The sequence below is a fragment of the Pteropus alecto genome, unplaced genomic scaffold (assembly GCF_000325575.1).
Source record: "Pteropus alecto unplaced genomic scaffold, ASM32557v1 scaffold587, whole genome shotgun sequence".
Classification (NCBI taxonomy): domain Eukaryota; kingdom Metazoa; phylum Chordata; class Mammalia; order Chiroptera; family Pteropodidae; genus Pteropus; species Pteropus alecto.
This window is the reverse complement of record NW_006439816.1, coordinates 140148-166467: the sequence shown is the minus strand read 5'-3', so window position 1 is coordinate 166467 and position 26320 is coordinate 140148. Positions and strand designations below refer to the sequence as shown.

General features: G+C 38.8%; 1 long non-coding RNA gene across 11 annotated transcripts in view; it reads right to left on the bottom strand.

Annotated features, from left to right (window-relative positions):
• Positions 1 to 24148, bottom strand: part of LOC102883931 — a 61689-nt gene extending 37541 nt beyond the window's left edge. For 6 of the 11 annotated variants that reach the window (XR_003047844.1, XR_003047843.1, XR_003047842.1 and 3 more), the window contains exons 1-3: positions 20763 to 21645; positions 20336 to 20507; positions 12538 to 12727 (exon numbers count right to left, since the gene is read on the bottom strand). This is a non-coding gene — a long non-coding RNA (uncharacterized LOC102883931). The other 5 variants (XR_003047846.1, XR_003047845.1, XR_001517338.2 and 2 more) reach the window with 4 other exon arrangements.
• Between the last annotated feature and the right edge of the window lie 2172 nt (positions 24149 to 26320).

Below are 26320 nucleotides of genomic sequence, written 5' to 3'. Positions count from 1 at the left end.
AAGGTGTGAAGTCTTGCATTCTGAAAACTATAAGGCACTGAAGAAAGAAACTGAACAGTATAATATGTGAAAGTACATACCTTGCCCATGGATTGGAAGGATTAACATCGTTAAAACATCCTTACTATCTAAACTAACATACACATTCAGGCAATACCTATTAAAATACCAATAGCAATACTCTCAGAATCACAAAAGATCCCAAATATTCAAAGAAATCTTGAGAAAGAACAAAGTGGAAGGTATTACACTCCCTGATATCAAAGTATCCTACAAGCAACAATAATCACAACAGTATGGTATCTGCATAATAATACATATATAGATCAATGGAATAGAGAACCTAGAAATAAATCCTTGCTTATATTATCAATTCATCTACGACAAAGGAGAGAAGGATATAGAATGGGGTAAAGACAGTCTCTTCAATAAGTGGTGTTGCCAGAACTGGACAGATACATGCAAAAAAATGAAACTAGACCACTTTCTTACACCATATATATATAAAAAAACCCTCGAAATGGATTAAAGACTAAAATGTTAGACCAAAGACAATAAAACTCCCAGAAGAAAACATAGGCAGTAAAGCCATTAACATCATTCTTAGCAATATGTTTTTAAATATATCTCCTTACGCAAGGGAAACAAAAGAAAAAATAAACAAATAGAACTACAGACTAAAAAGTTTTTGCACAGTAAAGAAAACCATCAACAAAATGAAAAGGCAACCTACTGAATGGGAAAAGATATTTGCAAATGATATATCCAATAAAGGCTTGTAATCCAATACACACATATAAAGAACTCTCATAACACCAAAAAAAAAGAGTCCAATTAAAAAATGGGCAGAGGATCTGAATAGACATTTCTCCAAAGAGGACATGCAAATGGTCGACATGAAAAGATGCTCAATGTCACTAAACATCAGAGAAAAGCAAACTAAAACCACGATGAGATACCACTTCACATCTGTTAGAATGGCTATCATCAATAAATCGACAAGTAACAAGTGTTAGTGTGTATGTAGAGAAAAGGGAACCTTCGCGCACTGTTGGTGGGACTGCAAATTGCTGCAGCCAGTATGGAAACAGTCTGGAGGGTCCTCAAAAATTAAAAACGGAACCACCTTATGACTCAGCAATTCCACTTCTGGATATGTATCTGAAGAAATCCAAACACTCTTAAAGGAGGAGATGAACTGAATGAGAACTTTAACAAAGAGATAGAAAACATAAAAAAGAACAAGTCAGAAATGAAGAATACAATAATTGAAATGAAGAATGACTTAGGAAGAATTAATAGTAGCTTAGATGAAGCAGAGGATCAAATTAGTGATTTAGAAGATTAAAGTAGCAGAAAACACCCATTCAGAACAGCAACAAGAAAAAAGAATCCAAAACAAGACAGGTTAAGGGGCCTCTGGGACAACATCAAGCGCAACAACATTCCCACCATAGGGGCACCAGGAGGAGGAGAGAGAGCAAGGGATTGAACACCTATTTGAAGAAATAATGATGGAAAACTTCCCTACCCTGGTGAAGGAAGTAGACATACACGCCCAAGAAGCTCAGAGAGTCCCAAACAAGATAAACCCAAACAGGCCCACACCAAGACACATCATCATTAAAATGCCAAAGGTTAAATTCAAAGAGAGAATCTTAAAAGCAGCAAGAGATAAAAGCAAATAGTTAACTACAAGGGAGCTCCAGCGAGACTGGCAACCGATTTCTCAACAGATACTCTGCAGGCCAGAAGATTCCAAAAGGCACAAAATAGTCAAAGTGATAAAAAGCCAGGACCTATAACAAAGATGACTCTACTCTGCAAAGCTATCATTTAGAATGGAAGGACAAAGAGCTTTCCAGACAAGTAAAAGCTAAAGCAGTTCATCACCACCAAGCCAGTTTTACAGGAAATGTTGGAAGGACTTCTTTAAGAGGAAAAAAAATATGTGTCAAAAATATGAATAAAGAATGGCAATAACTATATATCTATCAACAAGTACTTTAAATGTAAATGGATTAAATGCTCCATGGGTGGCTAAATGGATAAGAAAACAAGACCCTTCCACAGGCTTCCTACAAGACTCACTGCAGATTAAAAGGCCCACACACACTAAAAGTAATGGACAGAAAGAGGTATTTCGCAATGGACCTAGAGGGCACTGTGCTGAGTGGAGTAAGCCAGACGGAAGAAGACGAATTTTGTTCTTTGGATTCACTTCACGTGGAATACAAAGAACAAAATTTTAAAAAAGCAGAAACAAATTTGTAGATACAGAGGACGTTTTGAGGGTAACCATATGAGAGGGGGGTTGGGGGGGCCGGTGAAAAACGGGGAAAGGATTAAGAAGTACAAAACGGTCATAGAGGATAGAAAGTACAGTATAAAGAATATAGCCAATTATATTGTAATAACTACGTACGGAGTCAGGGGGCACTAGATTTATTGGGGTGATTACTTTGCGACTTATATGGATGTGTAATCACTATGCTGTACACCCGAAACTAATAGAGTATTGTACGATGACTATAACCAAAAAGTAAAAATTATATTAATTAAAAAAAATAGAAATCTTGCCATTTGCAACACAGATGACCCCAGAGGGTATTATGCTAAGTGAAATAAGTCAGAGAAAAACAAATACCATATAATCTCAATTATGTATGGAATCTTAAAAGAAGTAAATGAATAAAGAAAGCAAAACAGAAACAGACCCACAGATATAGAGAAGAAAGGGATGGATGGTGGCCAAAGGGCGGGGCGGGGGTGGGGAATGAAAGAAAAAAAAAGGGAGGGATGGAGGGAGGGAGCAAGGCAGGCCTTTACTATATGCCTGAAATATTTTATTAAAAATAGAAATAAGATGAGAACTTTTAGGACAATTAACAATGTAAAAATAAAAAATATATGGACCTAGAGGTTATTATGCTGAGTGAATAAGTCAGACAGAGAAAGATGAACACCATATGATTCACTCATATGTGGAATCTAAGGAACAAAAAGAACTAATCAAAAACAGACTCACAAATATAGTGGACAATTTGGTGACAGAGGGGAGGGCGGTTGGGGGGTGCTGGGAGAATGGGGTGAAGGGTTAAAGAAGTACAAATCAGTAGTTGATAGTGGTCACAGGGATGGGGAGCACGGCACAGGGAATGCAGTCAGCAGTAATATGATGGCTGGGCGGAGGGCCAGGGGAGGGAGGGAGCGATTGGGGGAATTATTTTATGAACAATATAGACGTCTAACCAATATACTGTATACCTGAAACTAATTTAAGTAAATAAATGCATACATATGCACTTTATTCTATGTTAACTATACCTAAATACAACTTTGGAAAAAAACACTAAAGGAAATGTCAAGCTACAGATTGGGAGAAATCATTGCAAATCATGTATCTGATAAAAAAAAACACATACATGTTGCTGCCTAAAATAACAAGGAAAGAAGAAAATGAGCGAAGCGTTAAAGCTGCTACCTGGTTTCTTGAAGCTTATAGTGAAATGAGAGAGGAGAGAAACTAGAAAGAGAAGTATTAATCATGAAGGAATTTAGCTAATGGGTTCGAAAGTTTCTGTCTCCCCTGCAGGCAAACCACGTTAAAGAAATGTCTTCCAAGTAAAGACTAGAGGCGGGGCCTCCGGTCAAGCAGGGCTGAGGCTGAGGGTAGGGTTCTAAACCCTTTGTTAAGGCATCAGAAAGATAAGAGGCTGCATCTCAGAAAATCAAGTTGGACAAAAGGCACTGTAAAGAATTTAAGGGTGTGCCCAGGAGTTTCTTCATCAAACAACAGGGCTAATAAGAAACATAAATTTGATTGTATGACCCTCTGAGAGGAAGACCAGCTTAAAGAAGGACTTAATTCAAAGAGACTTCAAGGTGTGGTGTTTATTCCTAGCAGACCAAACACCATTTTAACAGAATGATTATAGTTTCAGGAAGACCAGCTTAAAGAAGGACTTAATTCAAAGAGACTTCAAGGTGTGGTGTTTATTCCTAGCAGACCAAACACCATTTTAAAAGAATGATTATATTTCCAGGAAGACTAGCTTAAAGGACTTAATTCAAAGAGACTTCAAGGTGTGGTGTTTATTCCTAGCAGACCAAATACTATTTTAAAAGAATGATTATATTTCCAGAGGTATCACCAACTTTCAACAGACAGAAACACTACAAGATAAAAAGGACTTTGGACCTCCATCACTTACTAGCAGAGAGTAGGCTACAAAAACTACAGTGGAAACTGCAGGCTATCTGTGGTATAAAAGGATGATCCTGATAAAAAGGATGATTCAGAGGGAGGAATCAGGAGCCCTGCAGTTAGTCCTGGGGAGGAATGGGCTGGGTCCTCATGAAGGACCTTCTACAATGCTCCTGTCTGCCTTTCAAACTTTCTACCTATTCCTTTGGCCTCACATTTTCTCTGTATTTGAATGAGAAAGTCTCTGGGGGCGGGGGGAGGTTCTTTTATCTGTTTTTATTTTTCAGTGACAGTTGACATTCGGTATCATGTTATGTTAGTTTCAGGTGTAGAGCATAGTGGTGTGACGTTTATGTAAGAAGTGACGCCCTGATTAGTGTCCCGACCTGGCACCTTACACAGTCATTACATTACTGACCATATTCCCTGTGCTGTACTCCACCTCCCCCTATTTTGTAACCACCAATTCGTACTTCTTAATCCCTTGCCCTTTTCCACCCAGCCCCCCACCCCGCTCCCATCTGGCGACCATGAAGATGCTCTCTGCATCTGAGTCTGTTTCTGATACGAGGCTTTCCTTTCTCATCCCTGTATGATGGGCAGATGGAGTTCACTATCGCCATTCCCCTCCCAATCTGTATGCTATTATTGCCTCAGAATACATCTTTATGTTGTGTTCTCGTTAACAAAGATTTGTAATTATTGCTTTTTCCAACTGTTTTTTTTTTAAATTCATACAGGGGGGAAAGGAGTTAAAAGCCAAAAATAAAGTACCAGCTTTTAAATTTAAATATTCAGTTACCTTTCCCGCTGTTCTTTATTTATTCATATGGAGTTGGATTACTGTCTAGTATCCTTTAATTGTAGCCTAAAGAACCCCCTTCAGCAGTTTCTGAAGGGCAGATCTACTAGTAACATTCTCTCCATTTCTGAAATTCCTTAAATTCCCCTTCAATTTTTTGTGGTAAAATATAATTTTTGTTATTTTAACAATTTCTTAAGTATACAATTCAATGGTGTTAAATACATTCACAGTGTTCTGTAAACATCGACACAAAATCAGTATCTGAAATGTTTTCTTAATCCTAAGAAAATCTCCAGACTCCTTAAACAAAGACTTGCCTGCCCTTCCCTCCCCAACCCCCAGCCTCTGGTAACCTCTATTCTACTTTGTCTCTATGAATTTCCCTATTTTAGGTATGTCATAAAAGCGAAGGATACATTATTTGTCATAGGCGTCTGGCTTATTTCACTACGTATAATGTTTTCAAGGCTCACCCATGTTATATCACATATCAAAACTTCACTTTTACAACTGAATGATGTTCCATTGTGGGTTGTTTCCACCTTTTGGACATGGTGAATAATGCTGCTATGAATGTTGTACAGATTAAGGATGAGGTCCTCGTTTTTAACTCTTTTGGATATACCCCCAGTAGTGGAATTGTGTTTTATGGCCATTGTATGTTGAATATTTTGAGAAACTGCCGAACTGTTTTACGCAGCAACTGCACCTTTTTACATTCTCACCATCAACGCACGAGGGTTCCAAACTCTGCATGTCCTGGCCAACGATTATTTTATTTTTAGTTATGGGTATCCTTGAGTGAAAGGGCGTCTCCCTGTGGTTTTAATTTACATTTCCCTAATGACTGATAATGTTGAGTGACAATTTGTGTATCTTCTTTGGAGAAATGTGTACTTAAGTCTTTTGCCCAGTTTGGAATTGCTTTGTTTCTTTATGTTGAGTTTTAGGTAGTACTTACAAATTCCAAATATCAATCTGTCATCAGATATACTGTTGCAGGAAGCGACACCCACTGAAGAAACTGGACGCTCAGACGACTTTGTTAGAGGAAGGAGAGTTTATTAGCCAGCGGAGCACGTGGGGCTCAACAGCACAAGAGCACGGGCTCCTCCTGCTTAGATTTCTTACAGTTTATATGCCTCTGTAGTGCCCATGCAAGGGGCACGTGAGTCCGTGAGTCCTTTGTCTGAGGTTCTTCGTGCACCTCATGACTCAGGATGGGGAGGGGGAGTTCCAGGTGGGGGCTGCAAGGGGGAAGGAATTCCCAGACCACTGGTCCTGTATCTATTTACAGCTTGTTTGTCTTGTAGATGTTGTAAGAGTTTCCAGAAGGCCATTTAGAGATCTATAGGGTGTGGTTAATCTATAACCTGCTGAGTCAGTCATTTCTGCAAGCCCGTACCTTTGCATTTTTCAGATGCCTCCTCTCCTCTCTTAATATGTTTTGAAAATATTCATGTTTTGAAAATATTCTCATTTTTGGGGTTGTCTTTCATAGTATCCCGTGATGCACAAAATTTCTTAATTTTCATGAAGTCCAATTTATTTTTTCATTAGTACATTTGGTATCATTCATGAAATCACCACCAAATTCAATTTCGTTAGGATTTTGTGCAGTGTTTTCTTCTAAGAGTTTTAGAATTTCACCTTATAATTTTAGGTCATTGATCCATTTTGAGTTACTCTATGTATAAGGTCGAAGTTAAGGGTATAATTTCACTCTTACATGTGAATATCCAGTTCTCCAGGCATCACTTGTGAAAACACTGTCCTTTCCCCCATTCAATGCCCTTGGCACCTTTGTCAAATGTGGATCTTTAAGATCAATAAAATTGATAAACCTCTAGCCAGGCTAATCAGGAAACAAATAGAGAAAGCGAGACTATCACAAATGAGAAAGGTGACATCACCAGAGGTTACATAGATACAAAACAAATAAGTGAATTTTATGACTGAAATGAAACGAAAAAATTCACACATATGTATAACCTGAATGTCCCTATGTCAATGAAAGACATTTAATTTAAGGTTTAAATTCTACCAAAAAAGAAAACCTTAGGCCAAGGATTCGCTGGTGAATTCTACCAAACATAAGAATGAAATAATATGGATTCTACAAACACTATTTCAGAAAATTGAACAGGTATTACTTTCCAATTCATTTTAATGAATTAGGCCACAATCACCCTGATACCAAAACTTCACAAAGATATCACGAGAAAACTACAAACTAATCTCCTTCATGAAAGAAAATGTAACAATTCTTAACAAAATTGTACCATATCTAATCTAACGATATATACATAAGGTAAGGAATCTTCATGAAATAGGGTTTATCCCAGAAATGCAGGCCTGCTTCACAACTCGAAAACCAATCAATGTAGTTCATAGGTTGAATTAAAAAGAAAAGCCATACAATCCCCTCAAGGAACACAAAAATGGCACTTCGCTAAATTCGAAGCCCACTGAAGACTTTAAAAATTTCAGAAAACTAAGAATGAAAAGAAACTGATTTAACCTAATCTAGGAAAATTTATTGCTACTATTATGCTTAATGGCCAGGGAGTGAATGCTTTCGCCTGAAGGGAACCAGACAAGGATGCCACTCCCACTTCTGCTCAACATTATGTGAGTCCTAGGTGGTAATTAAGGGGAAAAAAATGAAAGAAAATGAGATTAGAAAAGAAGAAGTAAAAGTGTTCTTTTTTTACAGGTGATATGATCCTATACTTAGAAAATCCCAAGGAATCCTTAATAAAACAACTAATAAAGAAGTTTAGTAATAGGACACAAGATTAAAGTCTAAAAATCCACTGTATTTCTGTAATTAGCAATAAGTTATCCAAAAATGAAATTAAGAGAACTCTGTTCTGAATAGCATCCAAAAGAATGAAACACTGAAGAATAAATTTAACAAAAGAGATGTATTAAAAACTACAAAACACTGCTTGGAGAAATTGAAGGAAATGTATAAATGGCGAGAAATATGTGAAAAACTGTGTTCATGGGTTGGAAGACACAATAGTATTATGAAGACAACTCTTGCCAGTCTGATCTATAAAGTTAATGCAATCCATATCAAAAGCTCAAGAGAATTTTTTTGTAGAAAATGGCAAGTTGATCCTAAATGCAAGAGATGCAGAATACCCGAAACAATTTTAAAAAACAACAAAGCAGTAGATCTTTCATTACTATATTTTAAAACTTGCTTTAAAGCTATAGCAATCAAGATATTATAGCACCAATGAAAGATAAGATACAGAAATAACTGACATAGTGGAGTACATCAAAATTGAACATTTTAACGTTCGATGGACACTATAATAGATGAAGACAGGCCAAGTAGTGGGAAAAAAATATTTGTAGATTACATTTCTGAAAAACAACTTGTGTCCAAAATACATACACATAGACCTCCTATGATGTGTGGACAAAAGGGGCTACATGCTAAACCTGACAAGCTCAGGGGCGGCCCCTACAAACTCAGAGACCAAAATTAACCCCATGGGATGATCTGAACAGAAAAATTCCTAACTAAAGCAGGTCCTGGCGGGTAAGTGGCATCCTGGGCCTGCAGCTTCCTTGACGAAGGTCAGTCTTTACCTCAAGGGAGCCTGTCTGTTGTCTTTGAGCATCTAAGATAACAAACCCTTGGAATGCCAGAGTCAGCCCCCTTCACAGCAGACCCCTCGGGCTCTGGCCCCCTTAATCCACCACCAGTGGACGTGGTGTAACCCCCCTCACCACCACCCCCCTCACGTCTCCTCCTTTGATTCTAATGGACAAAAGAAGCTGCAAAACTGCCGCTCTCCGGAGCGTTTTCTCAGTCCCTTGAGATTTTGCTCCCAGGCAACCGTAGTCAGAGTGGCTCAAAGAAATTCATGAAAATTCTCTTCAGGTTTGAATGTTTCTTACCTCAACAGATACGAGGAAAAAATTAGAAATGGAGAAAAGATTTAAATGATATCCCACCAAATATATGTGAATGAACAATAAGCAAATGGAACCTACAAGGACATTTACATCAATGTTCATAGCGGCATTGATGGATAACAAAAAAGGGAAAGAATCCCACTGTCTGTTGAGTGCTCGATGGAGAAACAAAAATGATGTGTACCTATAAAACTGAGTAATGTTCACCTCGAGAAAGGGAAGGAAATAGTGACATTTGCTACCACAGGATGACCCTCAAAAAGATTTTAATAACTGAAGGAGGCCAAATTCAATATAATAAATATTACATGTTTCATTTACACGAAATACTCAGAAAAGGCTAATTCGTAGACAGAGCTCAGTGGGATCCCGGTACTGATAATGGGAACAGGGCCGACGATAAATGGGCTTGAAGGAATGTCTGGAAATATTGAAATGTACAAGTCTGATTGTGGTGAGGCAGCACATGATACAAATTTACTAAAAATAAATGAATTGTGCACATACGGTGAATAATTTTATGGTATATTTTACCCCTATTAACACTTAAAAAGAAGCAATTTGAAAATCTTAACTAAAAATTACAGCATCTACAATTTAAAAATTCACTTGAGATCTCAGTACAGAATGGAGACCGGAAAAGAGAGCGGCTGTACTCGAAGATATCAAGAGAAATTAGCTAATCTGAGCAACAGAAAAACAAAAAAGGTTGAAATGAAACCAATAGAGCCTATAGGGCAATACCGAAATGTCTAACATACAAGTCATCATCAGAGTGCCAGAATGATTAAAAAAAAAAAAATTGTGCAGAAAAAATGTCTGCAGGAATACCAATCCAAAAGGTCCCAAATCTGATAAAAGACAAATCCGCATATTCAACCCCCTCAGCAAACCCAAACAAGATAAACCAAAAGAAAACCACACTCAGAACTACCATGGTCAAACTGCTAAAAAACAAAAACACAGAAAACAGCTATAAAAAAATAACACCGTTCATACCAGGAAAACGATTCAAATAACTGCAAATTTTTCATCGGAAACCATGGAGGGCAAAGATGGGAGCAAAACATCTTTAAAGTGATGAAAGAAAAACAGCCATCATCTAACAGCTCTTTCTCTAGAAAAATACCCTTTGGGAATGAAGGCAAAATGAACACATTCTTAGATAAAGAAAAACAAAGAGAATTCATCTCAAACAGATTTGAGATGAAATGTCAAAGCCTTCCTTAGTCTGAAGGTAAATGAAAACCAGGGGAAGCCAGTGTCTTTAGATATGAAGAACAAGAGAATTGGTAAATGAATAAATATAAGGTACTATTTCTTCCTCTTTAACTTCTTTTAAATATGTTGACTCTTGAAAAGAAAACCTTTACACAGACTAGTAGGCTTTCAAATTACGTAAATGTAAAACACAAGGCATCTTAAAAAACCCAGATCTATATGAATGTAAAAGCTTCTATTTTGCTTGAAGTGGTAAAACATTAAAACTATATAAACTGTTAGTGACTGCAAGGTATCTATATTGTAATCCTTGCGCAATTTCGACATAAATGAAGAATCAGGGAACACAGGTCAACAAAAACAACCACGACTAAGATGCAAACAGACACAATTATGGAGATAGTAAAAAGATCAGTGGCTGCCAGAGGCTGGCGGGAAGGAAGATAAATAAGTGGAAAGGAGGACTTTTAGAGCAGAGACTCTGCATGGTATCTTAATGACACATGTCATCATACATTTGTCCAAACTTGCAGAAGGTAGGACAGCAAGAAACCCTAAGGTAAACTACGGACTTTGGACGAAGACGTGTCAGTGCAGGTTCTAAATTACGAATGTGCCACTGTCGGGGGGGATGCTGATAAGGGGGCAGGTAATGTATGTGTGGGGTGGGGAACATATGGGAAATCCTCTCCATTTTGTTATGAACCTAAAACTGCGCTGAAAAATAAAGTCTGTTTCAAAAAATGCCATACTCCCTTAAGAAACAAAATTTTCAGTTACCTTAAGAAACAAAATTTTCAGTTAGCATTAATATCGTGCCTTTGGTGCTGTTTCCAAAAATACATGTTTTCCCCTGTTTCCTTCAAGATGTCACATAGTTTCTCTGTGACTCATTTTAATTAAGATTTGTATAAGGAGCAAGGTATGAGTTCACAGGTTCTTTATATGTGGTCCTCGAACTTTTTCAGCACTTTTGTTAAAGAGACTATCTTTTCTACATTGGCCTTTTCCAGCCCTGTGGAGATGATTAAGTAGATGTGCGCGGGTCTACTCCCAGACTCTTCCCACTGACTGTCGGTTCCTTTCACCAAAACCACATAGTACTGATTACTCCATCCTTACTGTAAGTGTATAAATCAGGTGGTGTGAGCTTTCAAACTTCTTTTACTATTTTCAGAAGTAAAACTAGGTTATTCTAGTTTCTTTGTTTTTACATAAATTTTAGAATAAGTTTGGCAATATCCGCAAAAAGAGGTTGCTTAGATTTTGACTAGGGTGACACTGAAAAGGGGGGCCACATACTAAACCTGACAAGCTCAGAGGCGGCCTGCATGGCGGGCCCTACAGACGCAGAGACTGAATGTAGCCACATAAGGTGGTCTGAACATCAAAATTCCTAACTTAAATCCAGTCCTGGCAGGGAGCCACATTCCGGGCCTGTAGCTTCCTTGACAAAGGTCAGTCAAAGTGAGCCTATCTACTGTCTTTGTGCATCTAAGATAACAGACCTTTGGAATGCCAGAGTAATCTCCTTTTCCAGACCCCTCCGGGTACAACCTCCCACCAGAGCAGGAGACCACAGAACCCCTCACTGGTATCTAGTTCCCTGAATACCATCTCTATGAGCTGTGAATGTTAATTGTTCTCTCTCCTGTACCCACCCAAGAAACAGAAGTATGTGTTTCCCCATTTTACTTTTCATCCAGCCCCAGCGATTCCCCGATTTGCCTTCTCTGGCTTCCTTTATCTCCCACCCAAGGGTTTCGTGTAACCCTCCTTACTTCTCCTCCTTTGATTCTAATGTAAAAAGAAGCTGCAAAACGGCCATTCCCCGGAGCATTTTCTCAATCTCTTGAGATTTTGCTTCCTAACTGTCAGGTTGGCTCAAATAAACTCATAAAAATGCTCTACTGGTGTGGACTGGTGTTTCTTATGTCGGCAAGATAAAACTAGGGAGATTATACATTAAACTGGATTCTCACACCCAAGTCCACTGTAGGTGGTGGTGGTGGTGGGGGGATCCCTCACATTACCCTGGTGTCTGAAAATTCAACTCAATTCTGATGCTGTCTACCAGAAAAAGAGCCAGATTCCAAAGGTTCAAGGGTTCCGTCCTACAAGACTGTCCCCGACATACACACACACTTCGTACACCGGACACAAGTCCCAGTTATCTGTGTTTCTGACCAGCTGGCCAAAGATTGGAGGTTCCAATGAGCCCTCCCACTCTGAATGGCAATCGAAAGTCCAGGCTGTCCCCTGTACTTCTGACCAACTGGGTATATATCAGAGGTTCCCCAAACCCCCTGCTTGGGTTTGACTAATTTCCTAGAACGGCTCACATAACTTAGGGAAACGTGTTACTTACTGGGTCACTGTTTATCATAAAAGGCTGTAACTCAGGAACGGCCAGATGGAAGGGACGCATAGGGCAAGGTACGTGGGGAGGGGCACGGAGCCGCCAGGCCCCCTCCAGGCACCACTCTGCCCACATCTCCACATGTTCACCAACCCAGAAGCTCTCCAAACCCTGCCCGCTAGGGATTTTCTGGAGATTTCTTTAAAAAAAAAAAAAAAAAGAGAGAGATGATTAATTAAATCATTGGCCTTTGGGGACTGATTAAATCTCTAGCCCTTCTCCTCTCCCAAGAGGTTGGGGATAGAACTAAGAGTTCCAGCCCTCTAATCACATGGTCGGGTCTCCTGGCAACCATGCCCCATTCTTAGGCGCTTTCTAAAAATTATATTAACATAACAAAAGACCCCTTTTCTATTCTCAACACTTAGAAAATTCCAAGAGTTCTAGGAGCTGTGATCCAAGAATTGTGGACAGAGACCAAATATATAAGACAAGTATATCTTGGGCATCTGGATGAACATATATATATATATATCTTATAAATATAAATCTTACAAATTACAGTATCACAAATGTTACTGCATCTTCTGATTTCATGGATATAGTATTTATCCCGATTTATCTAGATCTTCTTTATTTTATTAATGCTTTGTTCTTTCCAGCAAAGACAAAAATTATGAGAACAGCAAGAGAAAAGCGACACATCACATACAAGTGATCCCAAGAAACTCTGCGGGTTATTTCTCAAGATAAACAATGGACACCAGAGGCAGTGCGGGCATGGTGCATCCAAAGTGCTAAAAGAAAAACACGTGACGACCAAGAATCTTACATCCAGAAAAACTATCTTAAGATAATGAGGAAAAATTCGGACTCAAATAAAAGTACTAAGGGAATTTATTTCTTTTTTAAAAGAAAAAAAAATTCCTTCAGGCTAAAAAAAAATTACTTAAACTCAAATCCATATGAAAAAAATGAACAGGACCAGAAAAGCTAATTACATAGGTAAATGTAAATGACAGAAACAAATGTTTTACTCATTTTTTCTTAGATGATTTAAACAAAACTGCATAAGTTAGGGGTCAAGATGGCGGAGTAGGTAAACGCTGTGCTCACCTCTCACAACCACAGCAGAATTAGTTACAGAACAACCATCTCTGAGAACCGCCTGAATTCTAACTGAACAGAAGTTCTCCAACTAAGGACACAAAGAATCAGCTACTTTGACAGTGGTAGGAGGAAAGGAGACACAGAGTGTGCTGGTAACAATAAAATCATAAGGGAAAAATAAAGAGTGTTCAAATAACCCAAAAGGCAGAAGAGAGTGTAAAGAGAGACCAAGAAACAAAACAAAACAAAGAAAAAAGTAGTAAACATAAATCTAAATATATCAATATTTATATTAAATGTAAATGGATTAAGCACCAAAACTCAGAGAAATTGTCAAAATGACCAAAAAAAAAAAAAAAAAAACTAAAAAACCATTAAACCCATGACATCTCAATATTCTGTCTACAAGAAACAGACTTCAAGTATATTGATATAGGCAAACTAAATTTAAAGAAATGAGAAGATATACGAGAAGATATACACCATGCAAACGCCAACCGAAACAACAGGACTCTCTATAGTCATTAAAGACAAAAACAGATTTCAGAGCAAAGAAAATGACCAGTGATGAGGAGAATTCCTTAACGATAAAAGGGTCAATTTAACAAGACGCCACAGCAATATCATACGTATGTGCACCTAACAGAGCTTCAAAATACATGAAACAAAAACTGACAAAATAAAACAAATGACCCAGGTATAGAAGACTGAACAAAATCATCAACCAAGGAAACCTTTTCGGTGGTTAAACACCACTCAGCCCAACAACAGCAGAATCCACATTCTTTATAAGTACATATGTCACATCCACATAGAGCAAAGCCTAACATACATTTAAAAAATTGAAATTATACAAATATTCTTTCAAATATAAGTAAACTAGAAATTAATGATAAAAAGATAACAGAAAACTAAACGACTTAAAATTTAAAAATCAATTATAGTTTTTATTCTCAGAAGTTAAAATCTTTTTATATCTTTAGTTCTTCAATTTAACATTTTCAGTCTTTCTTCCACATTCATAATAACTTTTAAAGGTCTTAAATTATTAATTCTATCATGTTACTTTGGAGTCAGCTTTGATTTGTAGATTTTTCTCCTCATATTTTCCAGATCTATACTGGCCTGACTTCTTTTTTAACCCGCTTTATTCATTTTTCGATGTAAAAGTTTTGTTAATTTCCCATTCTTTTCCAACATAGTGGCAGTCAAAAATTATTGGCATACGATGTTTATACAATCCGATTAAAAAATGGGCAGATCTCAAGAGACATTTTTCCAAAGAAGATATGCAGATGGAAGATGCTCAACATCACTAGCTATTACGGAAATGCAAATCAAAACCACAATCAGATATAACCTCACATCTGTTAGAATGGCTCTTATCAGTAAGACAAGAAATACCAAGTGTTGGAGAGGATGCGGAGAAAAAGGAAGCCTCACACACTGCTGGCGGGACTGCAAATTGCTACAGCCGCTATGGAAAACATTATGGAGGGCCCTCAAAAAATTAAGAATAGACCTGCCGTAGGACCCAGCACTTCACTTCTGAGTGTTCATCCAAAGCAAAGAAAAACACCCCCATGTTCATTGCAGCATTATTTACGACAGCCAAGAAACGGAAACAACTAAGTGTCCATGAATGGATGAATGGATCAACAATACGTGGTATATGTATACAATAGGATATGACTCAGCCATGAGAAAGAATGAAATCTTGCTATCTGCGACAACATGGATGGACCTAGAGGGCATTATGTTAAGTGAGACAGTCAGAGAAAGGCAAATAAATATTGTATGATCTTACGTGTGGAGTCTAAATAAAACAACAAAAAACCGAGCTCACAGATACAGAACAAATTGTTGGGGGGGGGGCGCGGTGGGAGTTGAGGGTAGAAGCACAGGTGTCGAAAGGAAAAAAAAAATTCAATACTAAAAACGTATTTGGAACCACAGCTCTATGGCAGATCTTGAGAGATATAAAATAACATTATTGTCTGTATAACATTAATGAGGAAAACGGTTTTAAAACATAGGATGACTATGCAGAACGCTTACATGTACATTAGTAAGTATAGATTACTTTAAGTTAAAACGGTTCGATATATATTATTATTGGCAAATTTAAGCTTGAAAAACACTAGGCTGGAAGGTGCAGAAAGGTTCAAGACAAAAAATTATTGACATAACTAATTTTTCTCATACATCAGCAATATTTTTGTTCAGTGGAGTTTTATTCCTGCCTTTGAACTTGGTAAAATGGTTAAGATGCAGAAAGAATAATTTTAACATGGAGTAAATAGTTTTACTCCATGTTTAAGAGAAAAGCTATAGCATGAAATCTTTCCTCAATGATTGTTGATGAGGGGGTGGTGACAGAATAATTTATAGAGATACAGGTACAAGTGATGTTTGTTTAAAATACGGGTAAGGAACTCTTTCATTAAGAGACAGAGCTAGTAAATATTTTAGGCTTTGCAGGCCGCATGGTCACTTCTGTAACTGCTCAATTCTGCTGTCATAGCATGAAAAAGCATCCACAGAGAGACTTATGGTTGTGTGCCAGTAAAACTATTTGTGAGCAATGAAATTTAAGCTTCATGTGATTTTCATGAGTTGAGAAATATTATTTTGCTTGTGAATTTTTTGAAACTACTTATAAATGTAAAAATTATTCTTAGTTCGGGCCAGATCTGACCCACAAGCCATAGTTTGAAAAGCTCTGTGCTAGGCCAAAAAATAACTGAGATTTAACAGGGCTGAAATCAAACAGAGCTTGTTCTCCTAGACAGTGGAATTGTTTTCAAAAAGAAAAAGAAAAAGAAAAATTTGGAATTCCACAAATACCTGGAAATTAAATACATTTCTGAATTATTCACGAGTCAAAGAAGAAATCACTGGCAAATTAGAAAAATGCTGTGACCCGAACTGTAATGAAATCCCGACGTACCCAGATGTACGGGGCCAGAGGACAGCACCAGAACAGCAGGGTGGGGAGTGCCTGGGACCCGCGCCGCCACTGAAACCATCGAGCTGCCGAAAGCTGTCAGAATCAACTTTTTCAGAACTTTTCCTAGACTCTAATCAGAAACTTACTACAATCAGGACAGTGCTTGATGAAGAAAGGGGCTGTAAATTTTGTCACTTAAAGAAAAGTCATTAAACGAATGGATGACTGCAGCTCACCATAAGCGACAGCAGCAAACCGCGAGGAGAGGGAACACTCTAATTTCCACAGCCATCAGATTATAAAATTCAAAATGCCTACTTCTCAATGAAAATTTATTAGGCATGTAAAGAAACAAGTATGGCCCCTTCACGGAAAGAAAAAAAAGAACAGAACGAGTCCCTGAGGAAGCCCAAACATTAGACTTACTAGAAAAATCAACTCATAAATATGCCAAAGAGCTAAAGAAGCCATGCGCAAAAACTAAAGGAAATTATAATAGTGTATCAGTAAACAGAAAATAGCGGTAAGTAGACAGAAATCGCAAAAAAGAACCAAATGCAAATCCTGAAGCTGAACGATAAAATAACTGAAATGAAAAGTTCACTGAATTTTAGAGTTCACCATGAGATTTCAATAGGTAGAAGAATAAATGACCACGAAGATGGGTAAACTAAGATTACCGAGTCTGAGGAGTAGAAACCAAAAAAGAAAAATGAAAAGAGCCTAAGAGACCTGCAGCCGGCGGCAAGCACACCATACATTCAAAAGGAAAGGTCCAGAAGAAAAGGAGAGAGAGAAAGAGGCAGAGACTATCTGAAGAAACAATGGCCAGCGGACATATCTTTAGAAATGCAATGAACCTCCATAAACTCAATGAGCGCCACGCTGAGATGCAGCATAATCGAACTGTTGAAACCCAAAACAAACAATGACTTAACAGCAAGAGAAGGAATTCATCATCAGAAACCATGGAGGCTAGAAGGTAGCAAAACGACACGTTTAAAGCGGTGGCGGAGTCTGCGGCCACTCCACCCTGCACCGCGCGATCCCCGCGGATCTCGGAAGCTCAGCAGGGTCGGGCCTGGTGCGTACTCGGGTGGGAGGCCCCCTGGGAAGACCGGGTGCTGGAGGCGATAAATAAAATAAAATAAAGTGGTGGCGGGGGGAGGGGGGACTGTCAACCAACAAATCTCTATTTGACAAAACTATCTTTCTGCAGTAAAGAGATCAACTTATGACAGCGTGAGAAGCTCCAGCGATCTGCTCCCCACTGAAACTGATAAAAACTATTGAAAAAAATGCAACCGTTGAGAGCCTTTGGAAACGGTTTTAAGGACAAACGGAGTGAAGAAATATCTCTTCGAGAGCATCTTCAAAAATTCACTGAAAAAGGTGAGTCTGTGGAATCTGAACCAAGACTGCTCACCCCCTGCACTTCAAGACTCCCCGGGCCAAGAACACAGGGCTCCCTCTCCCACTCAGGTCCCATTCACAGGACTTTCCTCCCAGGAGGAACAGGCATCGGGATTTCTCCTCCAGCCTCCACTGCTGCCGCAAGGGCCGAGTCCTGGACAAGAGGGAGGGGTGCTTATGCCACCTAAGTCCCTCGCCCCTCCCCCCCCATGGAACGCAGACTTGAACTAGGCGTGGCGCATGGAGAGGACTGGGCCCTGACTCCCCTCCCCCTGGTGCTAAGGAGAAGGGGACCGCAAGGACCTCTGGCCACAGTCCCCAACCCCGCCACCAGAGATGGTGCTTGACGGAAGAAGCAGATGCTAAAACAGACGGCTGCTAAGCGCTTCCCGGACCGGCTGACTTCATTTGCCAGAGCGCACAGAGTCCTGAAACAGAGAGAAAGGTCGCAGTGAAAGACAATTAGAAGATGCAAAATTCAGGCTGAACTGCGGGGCCCTTAGTGCACAGGACAACTAAGCAGAAAGGCAACAGGGAGGTGCCCTCCTGGGGCCAGAACAAACATCGAACAACAATAACCTGGGAAACTATTCCTTGTAAAGACTCGCAGTTCGATGGCGGTCAGTTTCAGAGCAGTTTGTGCCCCGGGGCATTGTGAAAAACAATGAACTTAGAGCTCACAGCGAGTAGCCTAGAATGGAGAGAACCTCAGAGAAACAGCCCTAACGAAGCCACCCTCTTTCCCACCGCTTGGGGGCATATTCAAACTGCACTTCCCTAAAGAGCAACATGGGGGGACTAACCCGGTGGGAAAAGAGGCCCGCAATGAAATAACCACTTTCACACCCGTTAGAAACCCTAGAATTGCATAAAGTCAAATAAAGATAAATAGTGGTGAGAACCAGACAAGTTAGAGCCCTCGCACGCTGCAAAATGGCGCAGCCGCTTTGAAAAAGAGCCGGGTATTTTCTCAATTAAACGTAGATGAAGAAATAAAGAACACGAGTAAAGGTAACTACTACACAGGTGAACATAAAAGCCAGTATTACTGTATTTTTGGTTTAGAACTCCTCTCTTTCTCTCTCTCTTTTTTTTTTTTAATATGACTTAAAACAAAATGGACAGGCTGATCCTAAAATTCGTACGGAACTGCAAGGGGCCCTGAATAGACAAAACAATCTTGAAAAAGAATGAAGTTAGAGGACTGACATTTCTCAATTTTAAAATTTATGACAATCTATAGTAATCAAAACAGTGTGGTACCGGCATAAGTATAGACACAGAGACGAATGACATAAATCTGAAAGACCAGCAATAAAGCAATATATCTATGGCCAATTGATTTCAAAAAGGGTGTCAAGACCATACAGTGGGAAATAAAGTCTCTTCAACAAACGGTGCTGGGACAACTAGCTATAAACATGTAAAAGAATAAGGTTGGACCTCACATCATACACAAAAACTAACTCGAAATAGATCAACGACATAAACATAAGAGCTAAGACCATAGAACACTTAAGAGGAAAACAGGGCTAAGTCTTCATTACCTTGGATTTGGCAAAGAATTCTTAGATTTGATATCAAAAGCACAAGCAACAAAAGAAAAAACAGATCAACTGGACTTCAAATTAAAAAGAAAAATCGTGCACCACAGGACTATCAGAAAGTGTAAAAACACTCAAAGAATGGGGGAGGAGAGGTTTGCAAATCATATATATGATAATAGTCCACTATCCAGAATAAAGAATTCTTACAACTCAAAAGCAACAAAATTGTTTTAAATGGTCAAATGACTTGAATACACATTTCTAGAAAGAAAATACACAAATGGCCAATTTACATGAAAATATGCCCCAAATCATTAGTCATTAAGGAAACACAAGTCTAAACCACAATGACATACCACTTCAAACATATTAGGATGGTTGTAATTTTTTTAAAAACCCAAAACGAAATAAGAAATGTTGGCAAGGAAGTATGTAATTCTGAGTTTAACTTATAGAGAAATCGCCAAATTATTTTCCACAGTGGCTGCATCACTTTATAACCCAGCAGCAATGTCCAGTTTCTCTACTTCCTTTCCAAGACTTACCTTGTTTTGGGTTTTTTTTTTTTAATTAGATTTTACCCTCAATTCATAAGAAACTTCAATTGGCCTGTTACTGTAATCCAGATTAATGGCACTTAAAAATTTATCTTTTTAACTGACTTCTCTTTTTAAAATTTCTCTTCGAAATTTATAAAAAAATAACCCATGCTAGAAAAAAAATGTATGTGTCACGAAAGTTTAAGAACTGCATAGGAAAAGTAATCATCGTTTAAAATAATGGTTACCTCTGGGGACGAGGGAAGAGAGATGCAATGACGGAGGGGTACACAGAGGACTTCAATTATATTGGTAATGTTTTGTTTTTTATGTTTGGTTGGTGAGAACAGAGGTTCGTTGTCTTGTTCTTTGTATGTCTATATGTCTTAAGTATTTCATAAGACATACAGAAAGGCCCCCCTAAAAAAGACAAAGAAAATTAATATTACATTTTTTCATCATCCACACCATCGGCACCAAAGACATAGGATACTGGATGGGATATTGTGCAACTTCCTTTTATCACATAGCAACCCATTATAGCATTCTCTAGATCAAAAATGTGTAAAGAGGTGAATCTGTTTTCCACAGTTGCAAAATATATCATAACACAAATGTCCTGCAATATATTCAAACATTGTCATGGTGATGGATACACAAGTTGTTCCCACTTACTTGTCACAAAAACAAAGCTGCAGAGGCATCCTGTTCATGTGTTTTAATATACTGGTACTTTTAACTCCATAGGATATATCTGCAAAAGTCAGACTACTTGGTGTTTAGTCAAATGATATCTGTATTTTTTATTTCCCCAAATATTGCCAGATTACTTTTGCAAAAAGCTGCAGCAAGTCATACTCTCTCCAGCAATATATGAGTGAGATGTGGGCACTTCTTAACCAAAATTTCTTTTAACCACATAAGCATTTAACAAAGATTAGCTATATACACATACACTGTACCTCTGAGATGCTTCTAGAACAAATATTAAGTATTATATGCCCCAAAGTCCTCATTTAGGGTCTAAAGGGCATAGAAAAAAAAATGTTTTAAATAATACTGTCGACTCCAATCGAAAAAGAAAAAATACGGTTTGTCCCTGAAAAATATTTCTCAAAATAAAAAGTTGATGGATTAAAGAAATTTAGTCTAGCCCGTAAGGCATACTACAGACTGATTAGTTTCTGGAAACTACGAAGTCTACATGCGAAAGGCAGCAAGATGAGTTAGGGTAGGCCCGACAGGTCAGGCAGTTCCTGAAAGCCCTCTGGGGAGATAGAGACGCTTTCATTTTGGGGCCGCATGGTGTCAATACAAACCCATTTAAACAAGGAAAAGCGAGAGGAAAACAACCCCACATCCCTCCTAAGGCCCAGTTTCCGCCACCATCTGCCCCACTCGTCGTGCTTAGGTGATTAAGGCGACAGAAATGATTCTCCGGCATCCGAACGCGAGGCGAGCGGGGAAAATGAAATGCAGGCCGGCCCCTCCCCCCACCGGGCGGCCACACGACCCCGAAGCCGCCGCCGGCCACTTTCCCACCGATGTGAGGTGCGGCGCTCACCACGACACACGCACTGGCCAGTTTCTGAGCTTGGCTTAGCAGGTTCGTCTCTGGCGGCCTCGTCACGCCCCGGGCGCCGGCAGGACTCCCGCGGCCGGCCGGCGCCGCCATCTTAGGTCTCAGAGCAGCGGTTCGGCTCGGGCGCTGGCAGCCCGCGGCGGGTGTCACAGCCAAAGAGGCCCCGCACGCAACCTGGGTGCGCTGCGCAAATGGCTCCGCCGGCGCCGCGGCCCTCCGTCTCCCTGAGCGCTCGCACTCTCCCAGGCTCTGCCGTCCCCCTGCAAAACGTCCCTCCTTCGTCCTCATTTTTCTTCGCCTTCGTTTCCTTTTGCTTTCTCCAGCCCCAATTTTCGCGTTAGCCTTTGCCCCGACCCTCTTCTTTCCACGTTTCTAGATAGTTCTCGTTCTCAACTTTAATTCCCCTCACAAGGGTCCGGCCCCCTAAACCCGTCTTTCTGTGATTTCGCCGAAGTATTGCAAAATGATAAGAGGGGGTGAGGATTGGTTTTTCCCGATTTTATAGATGTGGAAACTAACGCCCAGAGAGATGCAGCCATTTCCCAAAAGCTGTGACAGCTGGAAGGAGTGAGGGTGGACAAGAACCTCTGATTTTCACCCCAGCAAGCCCCACAGATCACGGTCTGCTTCGAGAAACTAATAGAAAAGATAGGAAAACTGAAGACAGAGACGGGAAAGCTTTGGGCCTAAATTCATACTGAGCCAATGACGAAAATGGACCCCAAACTAGCCGCCTCCTTGTTTAATTCTGTAACAGAAAGTGTCTTCCTAAAGGAGTCGGTCGGGATGCTATTCTCCATCCTGAAAGTCCTTCCTCTTCCTTTAGATTCAGCTAAAGTCCTGACTCCTCTAAAAAAAAAAAAACTCGGTGTTTATCAAAACGTTTATCTTTTTTGGTCCCCGTCCATGAGGACAAATACACTAGCTGGATGCCAGCCCCCAAATCAGTAAATAAAAAAAAAAAAAAACCTGAAACTTGTCTGTGAAGCATTGGTGAACGGTATGAAACGTTATATGGAACACTGTAGAAGGCTCGTGCTGCACAACAAAGGAAAAGACAATTTAGAGATCCGAATCCCTTTCCAAAGGTATAGTTTCTCTATACATTCTAATATTATCTTTAGCTTTCTACAAGAACTCAGCATGGGACGCCTCTTGTTCTATTCATTTGCATCATTACTTTTTCTTTATTTTGCTGTTGTCAGCCTCAAGGATAAGATAATGGTAGAAAATTGTGTGCCCATTTGAACCTTGATGTATGGCCATTCTTATGTAAAACACTGCAAGGAACCCATCTGTTGTCAGTCACGTGTGTAGTTAGAGTAGAGGTCTTAGCTAAAGCTTAAATTGTGACATTTCCTAAGGTTTAGACTACCTTCGTGATATCAATGCTATTCTAATGCACTTTCTCCTATATTTTTTAGGCCACTGAAACCAAGTGTTTCAGGGAAACATATCTGGGATCCTTAAATCCCGAAGTAACTACATGAAAAAAGGAATTAGAAAATATTCACAATTCCAATCTTGCCTCAGCCCTCAATTCTCCTCACGGTTATATATTCCCTCTCATCTTGTTCCTCTCGATTCTGTGGACTCAGAAGGATGCTGGGACGGGTAGCTTCTGGGCTGGCCTGATTTAGATCCTTTCCTGATTTTTTATTCAGATCATTTTTTTTTTCTATTTAAGCTGTATGAGTTTTTTTGTATATTTTGGATATTAACCCCCTCTCTGATATATAGATTTGCAAATACTTCCTCCCATTCTAGGGCTTGCCACTTCATATTGTTTCCTTTGCGGTGCAAAAGATTTTTAGTTTGATATAGTCTCACTCATTTACTTTTTTTTTTTTTTTCATTTATTGCCCATGCTTTTGGTATCACATCCAAAAAACATTGCCAAGAATAATGTCGAGATTTTCCCTATGTTTTCTTCCAGGAATTTTATGGTTTCGGGTCTTACATTTAAGTTTTTAAACCATTTTGAGTTCATTTTTGTGAATGGTCCAAGATGTTATATAGTCGTCCATTTTCTTCTGCACGTGCCTTGCCTCCATTCCCCTTTGTGAATTTGGATCTTTGAATCCCCTTTTCAGTCGTTGTCTCAATTTGTCCCTATGTATGCGGAACGTTCATTACTTTCTTGCTATAGCAAATCTCATTGTTTAAGCGTATAACGCCCAGTTGTTAGTAAGAGTTGCACTGCTTTCAGTATTTCAGTATTTCTTGTAATGCAAGCCTTGTACTGGAAAATTCTCTCAATTTTTGTATGTCTGGAAAGGTCTTTATTTCCCCTCCAAATCCACAGTTTAGCCGGGTACATTATTCTCGGCTGGTGGTTCCTTTCACTTAACCATTTGAATATTTGATTCCATTTCTTTCTGGCTCGGAAGGTTTGTGCTGAGAAGTCCGACGACGATCTAATGGGTTTTCTTTTATAGGTTACCATCTTCCTTTCCCTGGCTGCTCTGAGAATTCTTTCTTTGTCATTTTTGATAATTTTAATACAATGTGTCTTGGTGAAGGCCTTTTTGGATTGAGATAATTTTAGGTGTTCTGTTGACTTCTTGAATTCTCTGAAAAATACCATTGGAATCTTAATAGAGGTTGCATTGAATCTGTGGATCGCTTTGGGTGTGGACATTTTAACAATATTAATTTTTCTAATCCAAGAACATTGGATATCTTTCCATTTATTTGTCTTCTTCAATTTCTCTCATCAATGTCATAGTTTTTAGTGTACAGGTCTTTTACTCTCTTGGTTAAATTTATTCCTAAGTATTTTATTATTTTCAATGCCATCGTAAATAGGATTTTCAATGTTCTCTTTCAGATTGTTTGTGTATAGAAATACAACTGATTTCTGTACATTGATTTTGTATCCTGCGATGTCACAGAATTCTTTTATTCTACCAGTTTTTGGGTGGAATCTTTAGGGTTTTCGATATATAAGATACTGTTATCGGAAAATAGAGGCAATTCTCATTTTCCCTCCTGATTTGGATATCTTTTTTTTTTCCCCTCACTTAATTGCTCTGGCCAATACTTCAAGTATTATATGGAATGGAAGTGGTGGGAGTGGGCAACCTTGTCTTGTCTCAGATCTTAGAGTAAAAGCTTTCAGTGTTTCGCCATTGAGTATATTAGCTGTGTTTCATATATGGTCTTTATTGCGTTGGGAGTTTTTATCATTAAAAGATGTTGAATTTTGTCAAATGCATTTTCTGCACCTACTGAGATGATTATGTGATTTTGATCATGCTGTTAGTGTGGTGTATCACATTTGATTTACTTATGTTGAACCATCCTTTCATCCAGGGGTAAATCCCACTTGATCACAGCGTATCATTCTTTTCATGTGCTGTTGAATTTGGTTTGCTAATATTTTCTTGATATTTCAAAGTCTTTGTCATCAGGGATATTGGCCTATAATTTTCTTTTCTTGTAGAGTCCTTGTCTTGTTTTGGTATCTGTGTAATGTGGGCTTTTTATGAGTTTGGAAAGTATCGACATTAATTCTTTAAATGTCAAGGAGGAATCACCAGTGAATCCATTTGGGTTTGGCCTTTTCTTAGACTTTTTATAACTGATTTAATCTCCGTAGTAGTTATAGTTTTGTTCAAATTTTTATTTCTTCATGATTTAGTCTCAGTATGTTGTATGTCTCTAGGAATTGATCTATTCCAGATGATCCAACTTCTTGACATATTTATTCATAGTAGCCTCTTATGACTGTTTCTGTGATATCAGTTGCAAACTGTTTTCATTTCTAATTTTGAGTCTATTTTTTTCTTAGTCTAGTTAAAGGCCTGCCAATTTTCTCACACAAAAAAACCGGCTCGTGGTTTCATTGATCTCTTTTATTTTTCTTCTACTCTCTTTCAGTTATTTCTGCTGATTTTTATTTTCTCGCTTCTGCTAATTTGGGGCTGTTTGTTCTTTTTCTAGTGATATGATAAAGCCAGGTTTTTTATTTTAGATCTTTTTTCTTTACGCGCGCATTTGTCACTATAAGCTTTCCCTTATGTCGTTTTCATTTTCGTTTGTCTATTTTTTCCTTTTTTATTTTTTGATCCATTGATTGTTCAAGGAGTGTTGTTTTACACCAGCCTGTTAATTTGATCCTGGATGCTTCATCTAAGTCCTCTTTAAATGGTTCTGCATCAAAGCCAAGGACAATCTTCCTGGGGTGGGGGGAGAGTAGGGACTGTTCAAATTAGAGGGAATAGAGTACTTTTTGTTTTCTCTTTTCCTGATACTGAACATGTATAAGTTTTCCCTTTCCACTCAGACCTTGGTTGGCCTTGATATTAGACCTTGGCGCATTTCCTGCAGCTTGCTCATTGTTTCCTTCATAATTTCATGCTGCCATCTGGTGGCGAAATCAGCAAATTCCCACCTTTTTCTTTTAACTTAAGCCGGGAAGAAGTACATGCTAACAAAGTGACAAGCCTAGAAGTAAAATAATTGGAATCTTTTTAAAAAAGGACTCGGTTCTTTCCGTCCATATAATTCCTGGTGTATGCCATGAATCTGGGATAAATAAAGCCTGCAGGTGATAAATGGTGGGAGAAAACAGGGTTACTCTGGGGCATGATGCAGGGTCCTAGACAAATAGTTTTGTATAGTCCCTTTCTATATAATCTGATTAAAA